We start from the raw sequence: 22227 nt of genomic DNA, 5'->3' as shown, positions 1-22227 counted from the left end.
GTTCCTGGAGGTTCGCCTTCCTAGAATAACAGTGCACACTCGCTCCAGGTGCGTTCAAGTCCACTTCTGCTGTTCTGGACCTGAATTACACAGGAAGGTAAATCTTCAGGTATAGCTTTATTAATGACTGTTTTTGACTATTAGACATTTATAAATTACTGTTCATTGTTCTTAGTATCAAACTTCAAGATTCACAGGACGTTGTTTTTTCTTCATAAAGCCCAAATGTATAAACTATTTTACTGACTATTTTTCATTTCAACATCTGGCGCTGATGCGTGTTTAAACGTCAAACCAAGGCTGCATCTCAAACCGCATGCTACAGAACTAACTTGGTTGCCATATTCCTACACCTTCTATGCTGTTTTTTGCTTACTTTTTAGTAAGGTACGATGCGGTTTGGGACGTAGCCCAAATCCTTAGTCCCACCTGCTTTCGTTCCGCTCAACTGGATAACGTCAGGCCGCGCGCACTGCGTGGGGATTCCTTAGGATTACCCGGCGTGCCCCGCGGGAAAGATGGCGCTGGGAGAGAGGCGAAGAGGATAACTTTCGTTCGGATCCTAAACAGCGTACTCTCAGTGAGAGCTGGATATAAGCGCTTGGGTTGTTTCGCTGGAGGCAAGTGGAGCATGAACAGCGGACTCGGCGTCTTTAGTGTTGCAGTCGGACGCTTGTAGAGAAGCGAGCTAACGTTACATGACGGACTGCGACTCCTGACGATAGCAAGTATTAGCAAGCAGGCGAACTGGTGCTGAGGGAAATAGTGCACAAACTTTATTACCGTGCCTCGGAGTAAGCGCTTGTTGATTTAATCGGACGATCTGAGACGCCTGGTTCTCCACAACGGTCCTGGGGAAAAAATAGGAGGTAAGAACTACGTACGTTCATCATTCTTCCTCAAATGAATAACCTAAAATGCATGTTTATTTCTTATTCCTTTTTGACAGTAAACCCAGCCACTGACATCCAGTGGCGATCAACACACCCAATAAACTGCATACTACATGGTTTGATTGCACCCCCGCTATAGCTGTAAATTTGCTCTAGACGGGATCTCGTACAGTGATTCCAGTCGGTTAAGGTGGAGATGATCAGATTAATCAGTGAATGTGTGCTAAACAGGCGGAACAAACGTGAAGGTGGATTTAATTTTCCTCGTCCACCTCGTCAGAGACAGCCTCAGGCTAGGAAAATGAACCTGAAATGTGGCTCTCTCATTGTTCCCAGTTTGCCTGCACTCGACTGATCTTATCATGAAGAGAAGCTGAACTGATTTTTAATCCAAATTCCAAGTCTAATATAGCAAACGCCTTCACGATCCTCCAGTCATACTGAGATTCACACAGGTTTTATGTCTTCATCCGGGTGCACTTCAGTCTTTGTAATTACAGTTGCAATGTTTATTATTGTTAACTGATTCAGGATACTTTTAATCAGCGCATACCAATGGAAAAGATCGTGACCATGAGCATGTAGGTATGAGTATGTAGGTGTTATGTTTGTGTAAGTTGGTGTGAAGAGGAAACGTGTTTAATAAAACAGATAGCATTGGGTACTTCAGTTGAATTTACCAGCAGATGAGATTTCATGTGATTTCAGATCACTCCAGACAAACCGGTGACTCTTCATCTATGAAAAAGAACAGATCCCAGTGTTAAGTCACTTTTGCAGTAAGGAATGAAGCTTGACAGAGAATCCATTTGAGACCCCGATTTCAATCCACTTTAGGATCAAAATGCTAAGAGAAATGTTTTATATTCACATCTTATTAAAGTTGCATCTTCCTGTGTTTATATGTAATGATACACTGATACATTTCTTTACTTCACGTTCTTGCCATTCATGCTATGGAAAGCTGGATTTTGTCAAACCGTGTCAACAATCTTGCTGTTTTCCTGAAATAAAAATTGGTGTTTCAGATATTTTTGTACCTGAAATATGTCTTATAGACATATATTTCTATAAACTTATAGAATCAAATGACAGCTCACAAGCCATTTCAAGGAGACTTTACAAGCATTTAATAAATGTGTAGTCCATCAGTCAAAAAAAGACAGACACAAACTGTGTGTTAGAAACCAAAATGAATTACTCTTTGTCCAGTTTCTTCTTGTTATCTGTTATCTGCAACTAATAGCTGATGGTATGAGGTGCTTTAGTCTTAGTGGTCTGTTTGTATGGATTAATGTGGGCCAGAATGTCATAGATCTAAACCTGTTAAGCATTGATAGCAGTGATGATGAAATTTGGAAGCAACTACGAATATGACAAGTAGTTTGTAAGATATGAAATTTGAGACAAATTTCTAAAATATGTCGGGAATCAGGCAACATATTTGTAGCCCATGGAGGCTTGATGTTGAGAACAATTTTGACTTGTCGAGTTTCTCTAGTAGGATTTGATTTTCATTCAGTATTTGGACTGACTTTGTTGAGACTTATTTAATGAATTCTGCCCAAATTTAGAACAAAATCTCAGCAGTTCACTTTGTTCAACAGAGTTTTAGTAAGCAAAGTAAGCATTTTCAGACTCATAGGCTTTTTAATGTGATATATATATAGCACATTTGGTCAGGACTTGACCTGAATCCTAGTGATGCACAGTTGAGTGTAGTAGCTTTCTGATGTTGTCAAAGTCTAAACCAGTTTCTTTAAGTCATTCTTAAAGGGATACCCACCTTTGGTTTAAATGCAAAATTAACTTTTAGTTAACGCTTATGCTGCTGAATTGCTCATCGTTTACTGCTTGTTCTGTTTAGGCTGCATTTAAGGTGACCTTCATTCATATTATAGCAGCCTGATGGTTAAGCAGTAAAGCTGTACAGACCTGTCAAATCTTGGGAGCGGAACGATTAGTGATTGCACTGCACTTATTGCACTTTCCTTGCTAACAGCATTTCGCTGGACATGCACATGCTTGATGCACTGCTGATGTGTCAATTTCTCAAGGGAGTGGTGGTGTTGGAATGAGAGTTTATCAATTAAGAAATAATTTTTTAATTTAATTATTATAAATTTAATTTTTTTAAAGGTTTTTGTAAAAGATTGTGTTGAAAGTACTACTTTGTAAAGTAAGCACCGCTAGTACCACTGCTTAGCTACTGAGTGCTGTGAAGGCTTGCTGGAGGAGTTTGGAAGATGGGATAGACCTGTGTGAAGTAAAGATTTAATCATGAGTGTATTCTGATTATATCGTATTTCATAACCAGACTTGTGAACCTTTACTCATTTTGCACTTTGGCCTTGCTAGTGTGGGATATCACTAAAGCACAACACGGGAGCCTTCTTTGCTCCCATAAGAAAAACAGTAGATGAAACACATCAGGATTGTCTAAAAGTTGCAGGTATTTTGATTTTTCTGATTTTAACCAGCACCACTGGTAGCCCCGCCCCCTGTCCATCATCTCACCTTCTCACGACTGGACTGGGTGCTCCATTTCACTACTTTGTGAAATATATAGTATACATTAATTAACTATATTTATTAGCAATGCCACAGAAATCTTAAACAATTCTGTTCAACAAATAACGGGAGTGAAATTTAGAAAGTCAGTAAATACACTGGGCTTTTATTTAATTTCTTCTCTCCTTTTCCAGTCCAGGCTTGGAGGTGTTTAAACATGTCAAGCAGCAGATCAAGAGTGAAAATGTCATCGTTAGCGTATTATATATATATATATATATATATATATATATATATATATATATATATATATATATATATATATATATATATATATAATATATAAAATGTACAGTTATCTGTTTTACTGCTTAGTGTACAATACTGCAGAATTGCAGTTATCGCAGTTGCAGCTGCCGGCATGTAATTACTGAACACACAGCTAATAACAATATTACATCTCTTCTTAGTACTCTCTTTAAACCTGACCTAGTGGGCATGCTGGTTTTAATGCACTTTTTTGAGGCTGATGGTTGTGGAAGATTGTTTTTTTGTAATGGTGAATAATAAGCAAGGAAGAAATCAATATTGCACAGACCTGGATGTGAATTTGTGAAACGTATGGCAGTACATGTATGTATGACTTCATAACCGATGTTTAATCAGTTATTAGCATCTTTTCTGAGGTTTTGACGTTTCTGTGCCGGCTCTGTTTGGATACACATTGGGTGATCTCGGTAATTGGAGCTTGTATAGCAGAGTGGTTGGGTAAACTGTGGCAGTGAAATCTGGGCTGCACTTTTGTGCTAATGAGGAGAGATGAAGCGCAGGCTGGTGCACTTTGACACACTGTCAAATCATCTGCCTTTTTATCTAAGCAGTTGCTTTTTTTAATCGCTTCATGTTAAAGGATTAGTGAGGAAAAAAAGCCTTGAATGGCCTGAGGTTTCAAGGCCTGCGGTTGTAGTAGTGCACGTGTTTTTCCGGGCTGTACTGTGTACTGGGCAGGTTTAGGTGATGCAGAATGAGCTTTACATGTGAAATATTGCAGTAGACAATGTTTATATTTCATCATTTGGAACTCTGGCACAATCCAATCTAAGTGCACAGTTGAGCAGTGGAGGGTTATGGGCCTGAATCAAGGTGGCTTTTAAACCTGTCGTTAGTGATTCTGCTGCTGTTCAACACCACTGTGTTACTAAGAAACTCTGATGTTTTAGTTAGTCACCGAGCACAAAGCACAAGTTATTTCAGAGAACATGAAACTCAGTGTCTATTCAGTGTATTTATGCACCATGTATTCTGAATCTGTATTTATGAATAGGTTGTAAATGCAGTGCTTAATTGTAAGATGCACAGGTTTGCATCAGTTGTACAACTGTGTGTAGCTGTAAGAATAGAGTCCTGCTGTGTTTCAGCTATTTGTTCTCTGATTAGATTGAATTAATAGACCAGAGTAGGCATGCATTATTATCTACTTATAACTTGGTGAATATCAGGTTGTTTTGGAGGCATGTATAAAGGCATTTCAGTGTGAGGGTTACTGAGTCCGCAGCACTGTGCGGTGGATGCGTTCCTCTCCTGAGCCGTGCCCCAGTCATGGTGGAATGCTCTTGAGTAACCACCATTTAATTCTTGTGCAAATTAGCCCTTCAGCTGCCCACTCTCATTGTCAGCATGTCAGGGCCATGTTTTATGTTTGCTGCTTCAATCCAGTTATCTGTGACCTGCAGTATAACCATTGCATTTTGTCTGACACCACTAAAGCTTCAAACTACCGGCTTTTCAATGTTTTTCAGTCTCTCACGGTTCAGATACGTATTTTAAGCCCCCTGAATGAGCCTCAAGATCTAACTGAGGATTAATATTATCACTGTGTCTCTGTGTCCACTTTGGGTCTCTAACAAAAAAAAGTGTTCTTCATTCCCTCCAGGACTTAATTATGTTGTTTGTGTTTTTTTTGTTATTGTTGTAGCCAAAAATGCTTGTCTGCTGCAGCTTTTTTATAAACTTGCAATGCAGGTGTTTTTTTATTTTATTTTATTATTTTTATTTCGGAAAACAGCTTATATTGGTGAAATTGAAAGCACAAAATTTTACTTTTAAACTACTATAATTACGTTCTATAATGTCTATAATTCGAAACATATGGACTGAAGAAAACTTTGGCTGAATGTGCCTTGTGGCAGCATACTATGCATCTTGGCCCAAATCTGCAGTAATTTTGACAAGTTTGCTTGACATTGCATTGCAAAATTACAAAATCCTGGACAGACTGTTTCTCATCATTTTGCTTGTTATAACAACCGAATGAAGTACATTATAGTGGCAGAATCTTGTCTCTCATCATAGGTAATTTTGTTAAGATGCTCTTTGTTTAATACACTTTGTTTTCAAACGTACAACCAGATTTCAGCAGTATTATAAGCTAAGTTTCTAATTTGCTATTTTTTGTCACAACCACTCTCTTATAAACTACTAACAAGTTGATGTGGGAAGAAGTTAACTTTATCCTCAAGGTCTTTTAAATGAAACACATCCCTCAAATGAAGTGTTTGCCTGACATTTCCACAGTACACTGCCTAGGAGAATATCAAGCCTTAATTTTAGGTGACTCATGATATTGAGTGTTTTAACTTGCCTTAAATGGTACATAAGTGCTTGAATCTATAAAGATGCAGATTTGCTCAATTCTGGCATTCTCATTGGGGGAAAAAAACAGTAACAGTCTGCTTTCCTTTAGCAAGAAATATAATTTTTGGTTCAATTTTATGTTGACGTATAAGATTTCAAAAAGAAAAAAGTTTTTTTTTTTTTTTTTTGGATTTACAAGAAATGACCAGGCAGAAGAGACAATAATTCTCACCTACACATTTCAACACAAGTACACAACTGTGCAGCGCACACGGCAGAGCTGGTGCTGAGAGCTTATCTCTTGTATCTCAGCATGACAGCTTTACCCCAAAGGTGTACAGAAGCCCAAAGACAGCCACATATTCTCTGGTCCTTTCGATGCTTCAAATGGTTTCACTTGTAATTCCTTTAGGATTACATTTTTCTTTATTTTTCTTTATATATATATATATATATATATATATATATTTTCTTGTCACAGTATTCACGTTTGGATTTGATTTCTGCCACGTCACTAATGCAAGTACAGTGAGTATTAGTCATTTAAGAAGGTTTTCAGACGTAGACGCTGTCTGGTTGTATATTAGGAACCCCGGGGGTGGTAGTGTCGGTTGCAAGTGCCATCTTGCAATGGCACCTCAGCTGCCAACACATAGCAGGACATTCATTGACTCATACAGTATGACGCTGTCTCTGTTCCTGTCTCCTGCTCACTGTCTTGTCCTGTTTCCTCTGACTTTGGAGCCCCTCCAATCAATGCCCAATACAACCCATTGCACTAAACTTGTCAGGGCGCTGTATTGAGATATTTCGCACATTTGTGGTTTTATGGTTATACAGCTACTATGGATGCTTACAGAAAGACAAGATTGGACAAATCGGAGTTCTAGTATGTGAGGCGGCGTTCTTTCACACAGACTGAAAGACTATTTATGTCAGTAGGGCGGCTGTGCCCCTGTGTCATGTTACAGTGGTAATGTAAGTGATCTAGAACTCAGACTGACGTAAAGAAGTACTGGTAATCCTGTCTGCTCTCTGAATGTCCTCATTGTCCAAGACATTAAACGAAGATGCACAGGGGCCGCCTGTGACTTAATCTGCAGTGTTCTCTCAAATTGCTCCTTTATCCTGTTACTTAAAAGGTTTCTGCAGCAGACCCAAGATTGCCTTAAGCTCTGCTGATTCTTGGCGCCTTTGCAGATTGCATATTATGGCTGGTTGAGCGCATCCTTTCCAAGGTGCAGTGAATCAAACACGAGGAGCCGAAAAAGAGCCGCTTCAGCGTTGTTCTGACCTCCCATGAGGTTGACCGGTACCAAGGAGACATAAAGTGATTACAAACCTCTAGCTGTTAAGCAGCAATTTCTGTCCTTTTGGAAAACAAACACATGCATGCGTACATGCTGCTCATGAGTTCACATCTATATCAGCACACATTCGTGGATTTGATGGACACATGTTAATGAGTGCCTTTTCATTTTGATCATGCTTTGGCACACTTCCTGGCATTCTTGATAGCTGGCAGCAGGTAGCACAGCTCGTGAGAATTGCTTTTCTGCAGCTCCGCCATGTCAACCAATGACTGCATCCTCAGCTGTTGTCTCTCATGATATCTCTTCCAAATACTGTGCTCTGGGAATTTTGTTTGTCATTTCTGATATGGTGTCTGTTCTTTGTCTCTGTACAGTAGGAATTCTCGGTAGCTATGAAGTAATTATGACCAAAATAGTAGGGGTGTAATGATGCGTAGTGACACAATGCATCACAATGTAAAAATGTGTCTGTGGATTGTGGAATTTGAGCAACTGTTGATTGTTCATCTAATTCAGTTGCACTGCTTAAAAATTAAAGGTCCAAGACCTGTGTATCCCATAGAGTAATAAAGTTATATAGAGAGCACACTGGTCACATGATCATATTCTTTCATGGAGATCCTGTGCCATTACTGGGAATCATTGCACTTGACCAGTAGACTGAAAGCTCTGGACAGACACGCATTATAGTTTATATGGTTAAACATCCATATTAGGTTGGTATTAAGAGGTGATCAGTATCTTTAAATTCCACGCTGCTGCAGTCTGCAGTGACTGAGAAAGAGGCTGTAGAACTCAGGCATTTTATCTGTCTTTGGAGCTCTATTTCTCTTTAAAAACATACCCCAAATCAGAGACTGTGCTTATTTAATACATATTTTTGGTGAGCATTTATAAAACAATTTATCTTAAGAATATTGTTTAGCCTGCAGTACATTTTTACTTACAATATTTAAACCAGCTTTTGATTTATTCAGTTTCATAATGACTGAAATGCACAATGTTTTGCTTTACTTCTCAATTAAAAGTCATAAAATTTTATAAGAAATATCCAGTCATACATTTTCTCTGTTCAGATCTGGTTCAGTATATTTTGAGAATTGAATTGAATCCAATTGTGAAGCCACTCTCATGAATCAGTATGAATCGTGACAATAGTGTATAATTATACCCCCACTAGATAGGTTTCATGGCTGTACCTGGATGGTAATAAATGAATTCCTTAGCTATCTTCACCCAGTGAAAGACTGACCACTTTGACCTTTACTGTTGGATTTTGCCCATTTCCCTTCAGACAAGTAGCTACCTGGTTTAATTAATGACTTGTGTGTACTTTGCCTGCTCTTTGCTTGGTTTTATAGAGGTGTTTGCTAAAAGCTTTTAATTAGTGCCTGATATCTTGAGAGCACTAGATGCAGAAATATAATAAATCGGCTAAATTAGAAGTAAAAGTCAAAAAGCCTACCTGGATTAGATGTCTCTTTGTCCAATACTCTCTGTGGTCTCAGATTCTCAGCTGACGGCTCATATAACACAAGGCTGGTAAACACAAATCCAGCCGAGGGACATAGTGGCAAGCTGAATTTCATTCCTAACTTCCAGAAAAATGACACACTCCAGAAAAGCAAATCAAAGCATCTTTTGTAAGCGTGACTACTCACTTCTGCCATCAGTGAGTGAGATTCCATCCTCCAAGGATACATCTAGAAGATGCCAGTTATTTGTTTGTTGTTATTTTTAGTTTTGTTTTTTTACCCAATTTGTATTTGCAGCAGTAAACATGCTATGGGGAGCGGGGTTTAACTATGTATAATTGTTGTTGTTGTTTTTTTTTTTTTAAAGTAATGTAAGTAGTATGTGTGGCCAAATGTTTGTGGACACCTGACCATAACACTCATGTGCTTACTGAACATCCCATTCCGGATTTAGTCCACATTTGCTATTATAACCTTAAATCTTGTGTGTTTCCACTAGATGTTAAAGCACGGCTATGGAGATTTGTGCTAATTTATCCACAAGAGCATTAGTGAGATCAGACACTGATGTCAGGTGCGGATGCCTTGCTGTTCCAGTTCATCCCAAAGCTGTTGAGTGGGCTTGAGGTCAGGGCTCTGTGCAGGACACTTAAGATCTTGGCAAGCCATCTGTTTATGGAGCTCACTTTGTGCACAGGGACATTGTCATGCTGGAACATGTTTGCGGTCTTAGTTCCAGTGAAGGGAAACTGCATTGCTACAGCACACATCAATACAACTGTGTGTTTCCAACTCAGTGGCACAGTGTGGCCTGCTATCACCAGGTACCAGTTCATTAGCACAAATCTACCTCAGGCTTGCTTGCTGGAAGTAGTCTTGTTTTGTCTTTGATGTTACATGTTGAATCATTAAACATCCTCTAATGAAATGCAGTGTTCAGCAGAGCAACAGCAGGATCAGAAACGCTTCACAATCTTCTACATTACCACCGATACTGACCTAATTTTCTAGTGATTCTCAGGTTTGTAAACTGCCTTTGGTTATTTAGAATCTGTCCAGTCTGTGACAGATATTTGTAGTCAGATTAATACACAAATTCTATTGACATTATGTAAAGTTACATATGATTAGCTTCTTAGCTGTAGCCTCTGATAGACTGCCTTCCTGTGATTCAAGACAGACAACTGCACTTTGGATTCTTGCCAAAATCCTACCAAATTACATTAAAAAAGACTACGCTTGTCTACTATATGTCTTAAATCACCATTAACATGTTAGCATTAACCTTGCAGCTCCAGAGAAGAATTATAACACAACCGTCAGACATACACCATATCTTGGCCATTGAGCTACATGTGGTGTGTTTTTGGAATTTATTGATGATTTATTTTAATTCATCTCTTTATACAACTGAAGGTTTAATTGGAACCTGAAGAAAAAAAAACAAACATCTGTCTCTGACATACCAGTGAGAGCTTAGTGAACAAATCTGCTTTAATAATAATTCGTAAAAGCACAGAGATGATTCTCTTTGTTGCCTTTCTGTAGAATTTTACATAAATTAATAGCCGCTTTGGGAGCAGAGATTTTAAGTCTTATGTGCTTAATTCTCTAATCCATCACACAGAGTACAATTCAGTTGAACTTCAGTTTATTTTCATCAGCTTTTATTACACTGACAAAATGTTTTTGCCACACCCTGTACTACTGACTTACAGTAATGTCTAGTACACCTAATACAATAATTTCTAAAGCTTTAAAAGAAAGACCTTGTCTATATCTATAAAGACAGAGATTCAGCTCTAGATATTGCACGTGTGTGTGTGTGTGTGTGTGTGTGTGTGTGTGTGTGTGTGTGTGTGTGTGTGTGTAATGTTGTATGCTAAGGTTTTCATAAAGGAAGTGAGAACGCTCATTATGTGAAGTTGACTAAACTGTATGATATTTGAACAATGTCATTAAAACTCGCAGTTATATATATTTTCAGTCATGACTTTTTTAACATTGAATAGGATTCACTTCAATTAGTCAATAGCACACAAGGTCACATGGCTGTGATTTGGTTGAAGTTAATCACAGCCATGCTGATATTCATTATAATTTTATGATTGCGAGAATGATCTTGCTTTTATGCGACAGTTCTATGAAACAAAATAGTTAAATAAAGAAAGTGATATTTTCCACACAGTTTTGCACAGTTTATTTTTGTTCAAGGCGGCACGGTGGCTTTGTGGTTAGCACGTTCGCCTCACAACTCCAGCGTCCTGGGTTCGAGTCTTGCTCCCGCTCACTGTGTGTGTGTGGAGTTTGCATGTTCTCCCCATGTTTTTCCTCCGGGTGCTCTGGTTTCCTCCCACAGGAGGAAAATTGCCCGTAGTGTGTGATTGCATGAGTGAATGAGAGTGTGTGTGTGCCCTGTGATGGGTTGGCATGCCGTCCACGGTGTATCCTGCCTTGATGCCTGATGACGCCTAAGATAGGCACAGGCTCCCTGTGACCCGAGTATAGATCGGATAAGCGGTACAGACAATGAAATGAAAAAAAAATTTTTTTGTTCAAGTAGTAGTACAGTAATCCCCCTCTATATCGTGGTTCAAATATCGCGGTCCCAGTATATCGCAGATGTTTATTTGGAACATAACTAATTTTTTTGGCGGATTATATCGAGGTATCAACCTTATAGTGAATTGTTTTTATGTTGAAATAAGGTAATTTATTAATAAAAATAGAATTATTAATTACAAAATACAAACATTAATTAAAATGAAGTAAAATGTATATATAAATATATAAAATATAAATATATTTTATATATAAATATATAAAATACTGTACAGCGTATTTAGTCAAGAGACAAATTTTTTACGGTTTTCCTGCAAGCCCTATTATGTCGCCCAAACGCTCTGCACCTTCTAAGCCTTCTGGCAAGGAACATACATACATACATACAGTACTCACTATAAATGTGAAATTTCTACAAATTTACCCAAAATTCATCTTGCTATATGCTGGCAAATGATTTCTGTGTGTGTTTGAGTGTGAAAGGGTCATTTACGGCTTAAACAATAAAAAAAAAAGCATTTGGGGGTGGCGTCCATGTATCACAGGTTTTCGTTTATCGTGGGTGGGTTTGGAACGTAACCCCTGCGATAAACGGGGGACTACTGTATTCAGAAGTAGATCTCAATAAACCCACACTCAGACATAGCACATCAGATCTCTGGCTAGCTAGCACATGTTACTTGAAATTACTTCTCATTAATTTTCATTTTGTCTTCATTTTAAGCCAAAATTTATATACCTGAATAATTGCGATGTCCTCTGATGTCTCGAACACTGCTGTAGTAATCGTTAACTAAGAAGTGGAATTTTATGGGGTGAGCTCATATGCTTGAACTGATGCACACAGTGAAAAGTCCCTGTGCAGTTATTAGAAATATAGACAGTCTGGAATGCTGCTCCACCAAACAAATTAGTGAACTGGATATAACTGTTGTGTAAAATGTTTATACAACATATTTTACTACTTTTGCCTGTCATCTAAAACTCCTCCTACCTTCCAGGGTATAATTAAGTGATTCGAGATTCTCACTGTATTGTTTCTTTTAGCCTATTTGTATAGCATGCGAATAGCCTTATTAGTGCTGTCTGACTTCTGAGCAGAGCGTCAAAACAGTGTCTTATCCGTGCTGTCAGAAAAATCAAACCACGAGTGTCTTCACCTGTAAAACATGAACAGGGTTTTTTAATTAAAGAAAAGAAGCATCGTGTTGTTCAGCAGTACGACTTCACCCTACAAGAATTCAGTAAGTAGCTGTTCATCACAGTGCACATGTACATGTAGTTTACCTCGTTCTAATTAGTTCATAATTTATTATTTATTGTTAATAAGATCCTGATTTCAATTCTGTAAGAATTCCTGGTCTTCTTGCATAATATATATATTATATATATATATATATATATATATATATATATATATATATATATAATATAATATATATATATAAGCAGCTTCTGATATACTTTTTTGCTGTACTTATGTAACGTGTACATGACGTATGTCTGGCTACAGCCCCTTCTTGCCCCTACTCCATGTTGCACTCGTCCAACTTGACAAGAAATACAGGTGTCGCTCTGAATCTCACCGGTTTGAAAGCCACTGCTCTAATTAACATGGGAGAGAGTAACCCTCCCTCCTGCCCAGAGAGCAGGACTAATTATACGCCCTCTTGGACTCACAGGAAGGCTGTTTCACTGTCAGGCTGCAAATCTGTGACCTGCCAACAATTAGGTGAAGGTGGATTTAGCATTTAAAAGTTTGGGAACTGACATGAACTCACAGCATGATGTTTTTGCAAATTGCACCTGTACGTTCAGACATCCCAATATTAAGATCTCATCTGAGTGCTGCGGCCAGGTTTAGGAGGTGAGCAGAGGCAAAAAAGCCCCTGAAGAAATGGTGCTTCTCAATAGCAGTGTGTACTGGTTTAGTTGTTTACATGTCACGTGAGGGTTTTTATATAGCAACCTCACTTTGCACAATTCAGTGCGCCGATGTATTTGGCTAATTTGGGGAAACACTGGTGGAAATCTGTTCATTCACCTGTTGTTTTACGCTGTGCTGCTCAGTTAAATTGGCATCTCCAGCTGCACACTTGCCTCAGCAGCCTGTGTCTCTCATGATCTCTTAGACTCCCCTAAATAAATTCATACATCAGCTTCATATTGGTTCTGGCTGCTGAACAGTTAAACTGGAAAACACTGGTTTTGTTGCTGTTTCTCGCCCCTCCTACTTAGGCTTGAGCTCATCTATAATCACTTAGCTTTTCTTGGTCTGTTAGCACTAATAGTGAGCAATGCAACATTGTTCATTGTAAATAACAGTATAATGTGTAACACTGTAGGATTTTTTTGGATGGCTGGAGATGATAACCTGAACACTGATACTGATGTGGAAACCTGAGTGTCAGTCAGTATAGATACCCATCTGATAATTATATTAAAAACTGCTAAGCTTCATTTAAAAAAAAAAATAAACCTGAAGTACTGAATAAAAAAATAATACATAGGTAAAAGTATAATGTGAAAAACCATAGCGTTCAAACAAAAGTTCAACCACAGGCTCTTTACATGTAAATAACTCCCGTTCCACAAAAAAAACCCTTTCCCGTTTGTTACAGGATCAGATCTTTTTTCCTCTCATTCTTTTTTGCTGGGTATTGGATCACTCCCAGTGCTGTACCCAATAGTGACGTAATCAATCACTCATGCTTAAGACTCACAACATGGCAAATCAAAGTACAGTAACAGTTACATGTGCACTTTAGAACTTGGCTGATGCACTTTTTCACCTACAGAAGTGTTTTGTGGTCTTAATCAAAAACAAATCCTCATGCAGATAAAAAATACTATAAAGCCAAAACCTTAGTTAGTACAGCAGCAAAAAAAAAAACCAAGCCTAAAATTAGTTCTCATTTGAATGGAGACAGTCAGTGACTCAGCTGTCAAGGCAGCCAGGGGATGTTTACCTTGTGTATTGAGCAAATGATGGGAAATTTGACAGGAAGTCAGTGGAGGGAACACAGTAGGGTGAGTTGCAGTAATCTCAAGATGACATGGGACTGAACAAACATCCTGAGTGGTCTCTGGAGAGAAATGACTGGAAATGAAGGCAGGTTAGCAATGAATAAATAAATAAAAAAAAAAAAAAATCATGATTTAAGGAATTTCCTCCGGGATTAAAGTTCTATCTCATTTCATCATATCATATCTTATCTTAGCAATATAAGAACTACCCCACAGTCTACCCCAGGTTTTACATGCCATCAGGTGCTCTGATCTAAGAGTTTTTCTGTGAGATCACGATCATCTTGACATGGTGATGCTATGTAGGTATTATGGAAGAGGATTGAATTCAAGCGTTTTTCAGTCAAGGTTACATGAGAAACCTGAGCGACTCAGACCAACATGCCTGGAGCATTTGTTTACCACAGGACTCAGAAACAAGCTGTGAAATGAAATTCCTCAAACATTTTCTAGTTAAAGTTGGCGGAACTATATAAATATCAGAAAATTGCATCCTAGTATATTTAATTTGACCTCAAAACATGTTGCTGAAGAATATTGGTATTGTGATTGTGATGTTATTTGAAGGCCATATCACTCACCCCTTGTTCCCATATTGCTGAGAGTGTGAACTATAACAAAATTGATGAAGGATGTTTGTCTCTGAGGGCCCTCCTGCAGCCAACTAATCTAAGTATATCTCGAACACATGCTTGCACATCTCTAAGCCTCTTCCAAAACAAGCTGTTGTAGCATCAGCTGGATAACTGCAATAAATCAGTCTCAGTCAGCCATGAAATTGCTGCTTCTTTTTGGTCAATAGAGGGAAATGAAGATAAAGGGAATGAATTGAGGACATCGTTGGACTGAAGACACTTGTCTGTGTGCATCTCCGTCTCCGTCAACAAGCTCATTCACTGGTGAGTTAATGAAAGGCGGAACATGGCTTCACACCTGGGTGAGAGCCTTCATCTGTCCTCAGTCTCGACATGCGTCTGTGCATTCTGCAGGTATCTGCTTCCCATGGCTGATTCTCTGAGTGGCAATATGATTCATTCGTCTCTTTATACACACACACACACACACACACACACACACCAGCTACTGGACTTCAGCAGGGCAGTGCTGTATTCTGACTGTAACTGCCTCAGTGGTTAGTTTTGCCCACATATCCATGCTGTTCATACTTCTGCTTGCTATGATTTGTCTTGCCTGTTTTTACCAGAGTGCCTTCAAGCTATTGTCTTACATCAAGTACTATTTACTGCAGATGCACATTGTTTACTCTTGCATTAATGACTGTTTAATTTAGCACGTAAAAAATAAATGAAGCGGGACGTGAGGCGGAATAATAATTCAGCATTAATAGCATTAATAATATTTCCGAACAAGGGAACATAAATTGGTCAGAACACAGGTGGCTTTATTTAAGAGGTGGACATCTTGAATCAACAGCAGCATGTCTAACATGTTACCGTGCAGGAAGTGTGGTCGTCTCGTTCACAGACCGTTTATTTCAACCGCTTGACTCCATCTGATTACATTTAAACGTCTCGCACCATGTTGTTTCCTTTCATTTCATCTCATTTTGGAATCATTTCAGTATCATTTTATTGGCCAATCCCTCAGGTTGCAATTAGGAAGCTGTGTTAATTACAAAAAAAAACACTTTACATTTAAGAGCATGCTGGCATTTGTTTATTATTACAATGATGCACTTGGTGCTGTGATTGATGGCACACGTGCCTTCCATAGACACAACTGTCGTTTCTAGCTTCGCAAAATTCCTTTACACGCTCGTGCAACATGATGATTTGAAGAGAGGCTGTCAGCAGTGATTAGTCATTATGCGCAACAAAATTTCTAAATCTAATGATGAGATCTGTCCTTTCATAGTTTTCCTTCTTATCTGTACAGCCATAACTAAAGCTAGTTTAAAAGTTGTAATGCTTCCATGCAGGCTTCATGATGTTCTACACACACAGATCTTTGAATGTCTCGGAGAGCTTCAGCTCACTTCTCCCTGCTAAGATTGATTGATTTCTACTGTACATGTAAGCAGTGTTCTTCATTTCTCTCCCCGGTGTCCTGTGTCGTGTGAAATCTTCTTGGTTCTGCCTCTCTGCTTTTTCAGCACATCCACCTGTAGCTGACTGAAAATGAGGATGGAAATCCCTGTTGCTTTCTGTGCTTCAGTGCATTTTGTTTGGTCCCAGAAATAGATTTGAAAGAGAAAAGAGCCTCATTTATTATTGGGTGCGAGTACATTTATTCATCTGGAGGAGCATATACACACAATGTGGTATTAATAAAAATCCAGTTAGTGTGTATGTATCGTACGAGAGCTCCTGGGATTATGTAAATTTTTGTATAAGGAGACTCGCAGACGTTATATTTTTTATCATTTAAAGCACCTAGTAGGCTTTAAATTATATTATTTGAATGAGGCAATGAACATTTTCTGAAGCTTGTTCGTGATATATTAAAGATTCGAATGAAAAGCAGTCCAAAGAAAGCTAGAAGTTAAAGAAAAAATAATTAAACTAGCTAGTCAGTGAGGAAAAGGAAGGAGGTAGAGCTAGTGTGCCACTGTGCTAGCTAACATGATGCATCACTGGAGTTGCATTGCTGGACGATTGAGTGAGCTTTGTCCTAGTGTTTAGTTGATTTTTAGCTCATTGTGAGCTTTGCCTTGTATGGAGTTTTGTGGTCAAAATATTTTACTTGGTAAAGTAGCTAAATAATTAAGAAAGCGTCTTATTGGATGTTCTTTAAACATCATTGAAATGACTTTAAAAGTTAAGTATATTTTTCATGAGAAAATGAACTTTTACTGACACTAATCTTTAATTATTAAGTATCTGCATGGAGACCTGCTGTTTCTTTAGTACCCAATACAATCAGAAAAACAAAGGAAAAACATGGCACCTTGAAAAGTGTTTCTGAATAATTTATACCAGTACTGTTTCTATACACAAGAGATTGTTGTCATTTATCGTGACGCCTGTAAGAGGTGAAAGTTAGAGAAATGTCTATATAAACAGTGTAGCCATGTTTACGATGGCATCAGATCAGCTTCGGTGCATGAAAAGTGATGCAGAAGTATAAAAATGATTACTTGGCAATTAAACCTACTTAAGCTATGATGTTGAATGTTGGGCTGCTGCTGTTCTGCCCCTTGCTAGCTAATCAGATAGCCACACTCTTCTCTGTCCAGTTTACTTGTAGCTAAGGTTGAGCGTAATCATCAACCTAGTACTGAGTAACTGTCAGCCTCGTTCATGTGCACTGTAGGTTTCTCATGAAGCTTCTGTCATACTGTGGGGACGACAGCAGCGTCATTTTGTGAAGCTGGTGATGTTGTTCCCTAGACACTTGCAATTAGAAAGAGCAGCTGAATCCCAATTTAATAATGGAACTGTTTAGCAATATAATAATAATAATAATAATAATAATAATAATTAACAAATGGACTGAGAGACTTATGACTGCTGTTAGTCTGATTTAACAGATATGGAGAGCAACTACAAATTCACACACTGTGGGCTTTTACCTGAAGTAGCATTAAAAACACAATAGTGCTTATTTATTTTATACAGGGGGAATTTATATATAAATAGGGGAATTTTTATACTGGGAATTTTAGGAGCATAATTTCCTTCAGTCATTCCCTGCTTTGCAGAGCTCTTTGAAATGAAGACTTTTTATCACTTCAGTTAATAATGACCTGACAACTTCAAGTGCCCTTCGTTGGGTGTATTACATCTGAATGAACTGCAGTGTACAACAGTGTACAAGTGATGAATACTTGAATTTGCTTTGCAAAAAGTTAAATATAATTAGAAAATATTATGTTCAAAAAAATTATTTTCACTTAATAGGGAAGGGTTATAGCCTTGAGCTACTGATCAGAAGGTTCAAATCCCAGGACCACAAAGCTGGACTCTTAAGTAAGGCCTTTAACCCTCAGTTGTATAAACAAGTTAAATGTACTGTACTTCTTTCTGCATAAGGGTGCCTCCAAATGCCATAAATGTAAATATAATGGTTTATTATGTTGCACAAAACTCCAAAATTAATCAAGATGCCATTTCCAACTTCGATTGTATTGAAATTAGAGTAAGCAGTGTTAACTTATGTGGCTCTCTATATATTTGTATATATTTGCGAATTCCAGTGTGGCCTTCTAGATATAACTGCTGCCTCTATATTTCTGCTCTTCTTCAAACGGTGGATTGTGATACCTTCAAATTCACACTTCACAGGTGAAATCCAGGGCTCAAAGCAAGAGCAGAAATTCAGAGCTGTTAACAGATTAAACACTCAGTCTAACAAGAAACTCCTGTCAGCTACAGTCACTGTCCAGTCATTTTGATCACTTGAAAAATGGGTGGCTTCAAAAGGTGCCATGTTCTGAGATTTCTAACACACCTAGATGTAAATATCAGAAAATGAAAACTGAAATTCTGATCTATCACATATTCCTCTGTCAAGCTAAATACCAAAAAACAAAAAGATGGGCCTTGCTTTTTCACTACATTTGGAGGGAATTGTATAATATTCCAAGCAAGAAAAATGAGATCTGACTGTAATTGCAACTATTTTTCGCAAAATATTTCTAATTCAAATAAGGAGCTTTGCTTGAACACACTGAGATTACACAAGCGTTTACTGTTAAGACTCATAAGACCCACTTAACAGTGTTATTTCAATTTTGGCAGATATTCCAAGCACATTGTGCTCAGATGGCATTTGTAAAATGCTACTGTTACCTAAGGCTTCTAAGACTCCTTTGAGCAGTGTGTATTGTGAGTTAGAGATGAGAAAAAGGAATCAGCCACTTGCTGAACTTTCACCCCACAAACTCTCAATCTCAACCTAGTTTCTTCTCTAGTCCCTTCCTTCCCTTCCTCATGCACTTGCTTCAGTCACACGATCAGGGTCTGGCTATTTCTGTAACTCCTCCTACATCTGCACCAAGTGTGTGAATGTTTGTGTGGCGTTTATCCGCTGGCCATGTGACTGTGTGCTGTGTTTGCTGGTGTGTGAGGAACTGCAGGGGTAATGGGATTATACATGGCTTTGCAGTGAGGATTTTTGGAAGAAACTATGTGTCACTATGACGAGAGAGCAGATCGTAGTAACCATGTAGAGAATACTTTACAGAAATGACCAACATTTGAACTTTGTGTTAAATGATGCTAGAATTCTATTGCCATATATTATTGTATTGTTGTAACGTGATTTGCCCAAAGTAGGGTAGCATGTGAGGTTAGGTTATATGAACAACATATACACAGAATGCAGAAGGCTCTTGGCAAAATCTATAATAAAATCAGCCTGAGTATTTATGGCTTATATATATATATATATATATATATTTATATATATTTATATATATATTTTTGCAAAGATGCATTGCATAATTTTTTTTTTTTTTAACAAGCCCATGAATGTCAGTTCTCTTAGCTGCAGGGAAGACATTTACTTCACTTACTTCCCTATAAAAAATGTAAAAAAAAAAACGAAACCCATCATAGAAAGGCTTATTCATGCTAAAGGCATTGCGCCATTTAAAATGCACCTCATATGCTTGAAACAGTACTGTTTCTTGGCTCTTCCTATAAATTCATATTTCTTCAAGCTATTCCTTAATGATATTCTGACCAATTAGTTGCTTTGGAAAGAAGAGGAAGCCCTAATGTTTTTTTTTTTCTCCTCAAATCTTTCTGTAGGCATGATCATGAAATGTATTCTCTTGACTGCCAGCACTTCTACTTCTACAGGTTTATGATTGTACAAAAACCTTAAAAATTAGTCCCTGGATTTCTAAACTTTTTTATATTTGTGGTGTTTGTGTAAATTGTCAAACTCTTAAACGCTGAGCAGTGTAGTGCATAATCTATAAACTTCGAGGACACATTTCTTTTCTGATATTAAGCCAGGGAACAAGATAGGACCGATGAACACTGATTAGATTAGATTCTTTAAAATGTGCTGGTGGAATTTTGATGTGTGTAAACAGTCCAGGTGACTGAATTTATTCAGAGCTTTATGATGCTAGAACTCATCCAAATGTTCAGTAAGAGTCTGGAGTAGCTCTTGGAGTCTGAAGTCCCCTTTTCAATACTTGTATTTTCTGCTTTATCACTTCAGTTGTAAGGAGAAACAAATTCACTTCCAGCTAGGTCTGAGTGCCTTCCTAGCAATACTGTCTGGTTTATTAATGACAGAATGCCTTTGAGTTTTGTGAATTTCCCAAGAGCATAATGCAAAGAGAGGCTGTAATTTTCTACCAGCTTTTGTTTTTTTTTATTTACACTTGCAAATGCATTGGATACTTGAGTTGCAGGAATAGTATGCAGTCGTAGGAAATAGTAAGCAGTGACACACAATACTGGCAATTTACTGTATGGTTCAGTGCATAAATTTCAATACAAACACTTCAACTTTAGTATAAAAAGTGACAGGAGAGCTACAACAATGAATCAGCAAAAATAAAATTCAGTAATAATAGTTGGTATCAGATGTATGGAATTTTCTTTGGACATACTCTAAAACGCAGAAACCTTTAACAGTGCACTGTTATGATGTCCTCACAACCTATTTTTAGGTGAACAATATTTCTATTTGTAGACATTTGTTACAGGGGAATGTGAGAAACGGTGGAAAAACAATGATGCACTGGGTTTAATCATCTTTATTAGCTGCTATGTATTGAGTTGCACTGCCTTATCAAGTTCTCAGTTCTGGTCATATTTCTGGTCCTGCTCTGGCAGAAAACATTGTTTTGTGATTCTTTGGCCAAAATTTTGGCAGATTGTGTGACAACCTGATGAGATGAAAGTGTCTGAAATGGTTTTGCGTGATTAGTACGCATGTTGACTTTTTCAAAAAAAACAATGCATGAAACTCTATGTTCAGTGTTGGGTAGAGTATAGTAAAGCTTTCATGTAGTTTTTTTAGGCCCTGTAGCCTTGATTAACGCTGCATTGTTTCAGTTTTATAGCATACACCATATATCTTTTTAATATACCTTGAGTATCAAATCCAGCCCCTGTAAAGGATCCCAGAAAGAGTGTGAGGCAGCAGATATTTCCCGTATCTTTATTTTGGATCGAGTGTCTGGAATTATGTTAGTTTATGTGTCTCATTAGATTATTTTTGTCATCACAGATGATCTGATGATCATTTTGTTCTGCAGTTAGTGTAGTGTATTGAGCTTCATTCAACAGCCAGTGTAAGTAGTAATAACGATTATCTATGAAGTCTAATGAAAAGAGGATTAATCTTGCTGGCTGGTCAGATGTAAACTTTGTTTGTCATGCTCATTTTCATGTACAAGCAGAATAAACTATCTTATATCTCTTGCTTAAATTGACAGAGTGCTTGCCCATCTTGCCAATTGTGGAATGAATAATATTTACCGTGTCAGAAAAAAATGTGCTGTCAGTTCAATGAAGTGTAAGCAAATCTGTAGCTTCTGTAGTTTTATACAGATGAATACAATATGAATATTTATGTAGATGAATATGTTAAAAGTTTAATATGTAAGAGATTTGCACAGGTCACCACACATAAGAGATGCTTATAGCATTCATTTGACTGTGAGGATAGGAGCAGATCCCGTGTAGCCCCTGTGTAGCTGTCAGCTATCAGCTATTAATAAATTGCTAATAATGAAGACCACTTAGAGCAGAAATTATACATAAAAATGGCTCTTTAAAATGAACCGCTCTTGACACTATCCTTTCAAACAGCTACAGTTTATCTGCACGTATAACATTAAGCTTGTGGTGCTGATTGCGTAGGGAGAGACTGCAGGTTAGTGGC

General features: G+C 37.9%; 1 protein-coding gene across 4 annotated transcripts in view; it reads left to right on the top strand.

Annotated features, from left to right (window-relative positions):
• The first annotated feature begins 485 nt into the window (after positions 1-485).
• tjap1 (tight junction associated protein 1 (peripheral)) overlaps positions 486-22227 on the top strand; it is a 51418-nt gene continuing 29676 nt past the window's right edge. The window contains exons 1-2 of one of the 4 annotated variants that reach the window (XM_058386653.1): positions 486-869; positions 15218-15314. The gene's annotated coding sequence lies outside the window, so the exon portion shown is untranslated. Of the gene's footprint in view, positions 881-15217; positions 15315-22227 lie in introns of all 4 variants that reach the window. The other 3 variants (XM_058386651.1, XM_058386652.1, XM_058386654.1) reach the window with 3 other exon arrangements.

Source organism: Hemibagrus wyckioides, linkage group LG03, assembly GCF_019097595.1.
Source record: "Hemibagrus wyckioides isolate EC202008001 linkage group LG03, SWU_Hwy_1.0, whole genome shotgun sequence".
NCBI classification, from domain to species: domain Eukaryota; kingdom Metazoa; phylum Chordata; class Actinopteri; order Siluriformes; family Bagridae; genus Hemibagrus; species Hemibagrus wyckioides.
The sequence above is the reverse complement of the archived record's forward strand: the minus strand, read 5'-3'. Positions and strand labels throughout refer to the sequence as shown.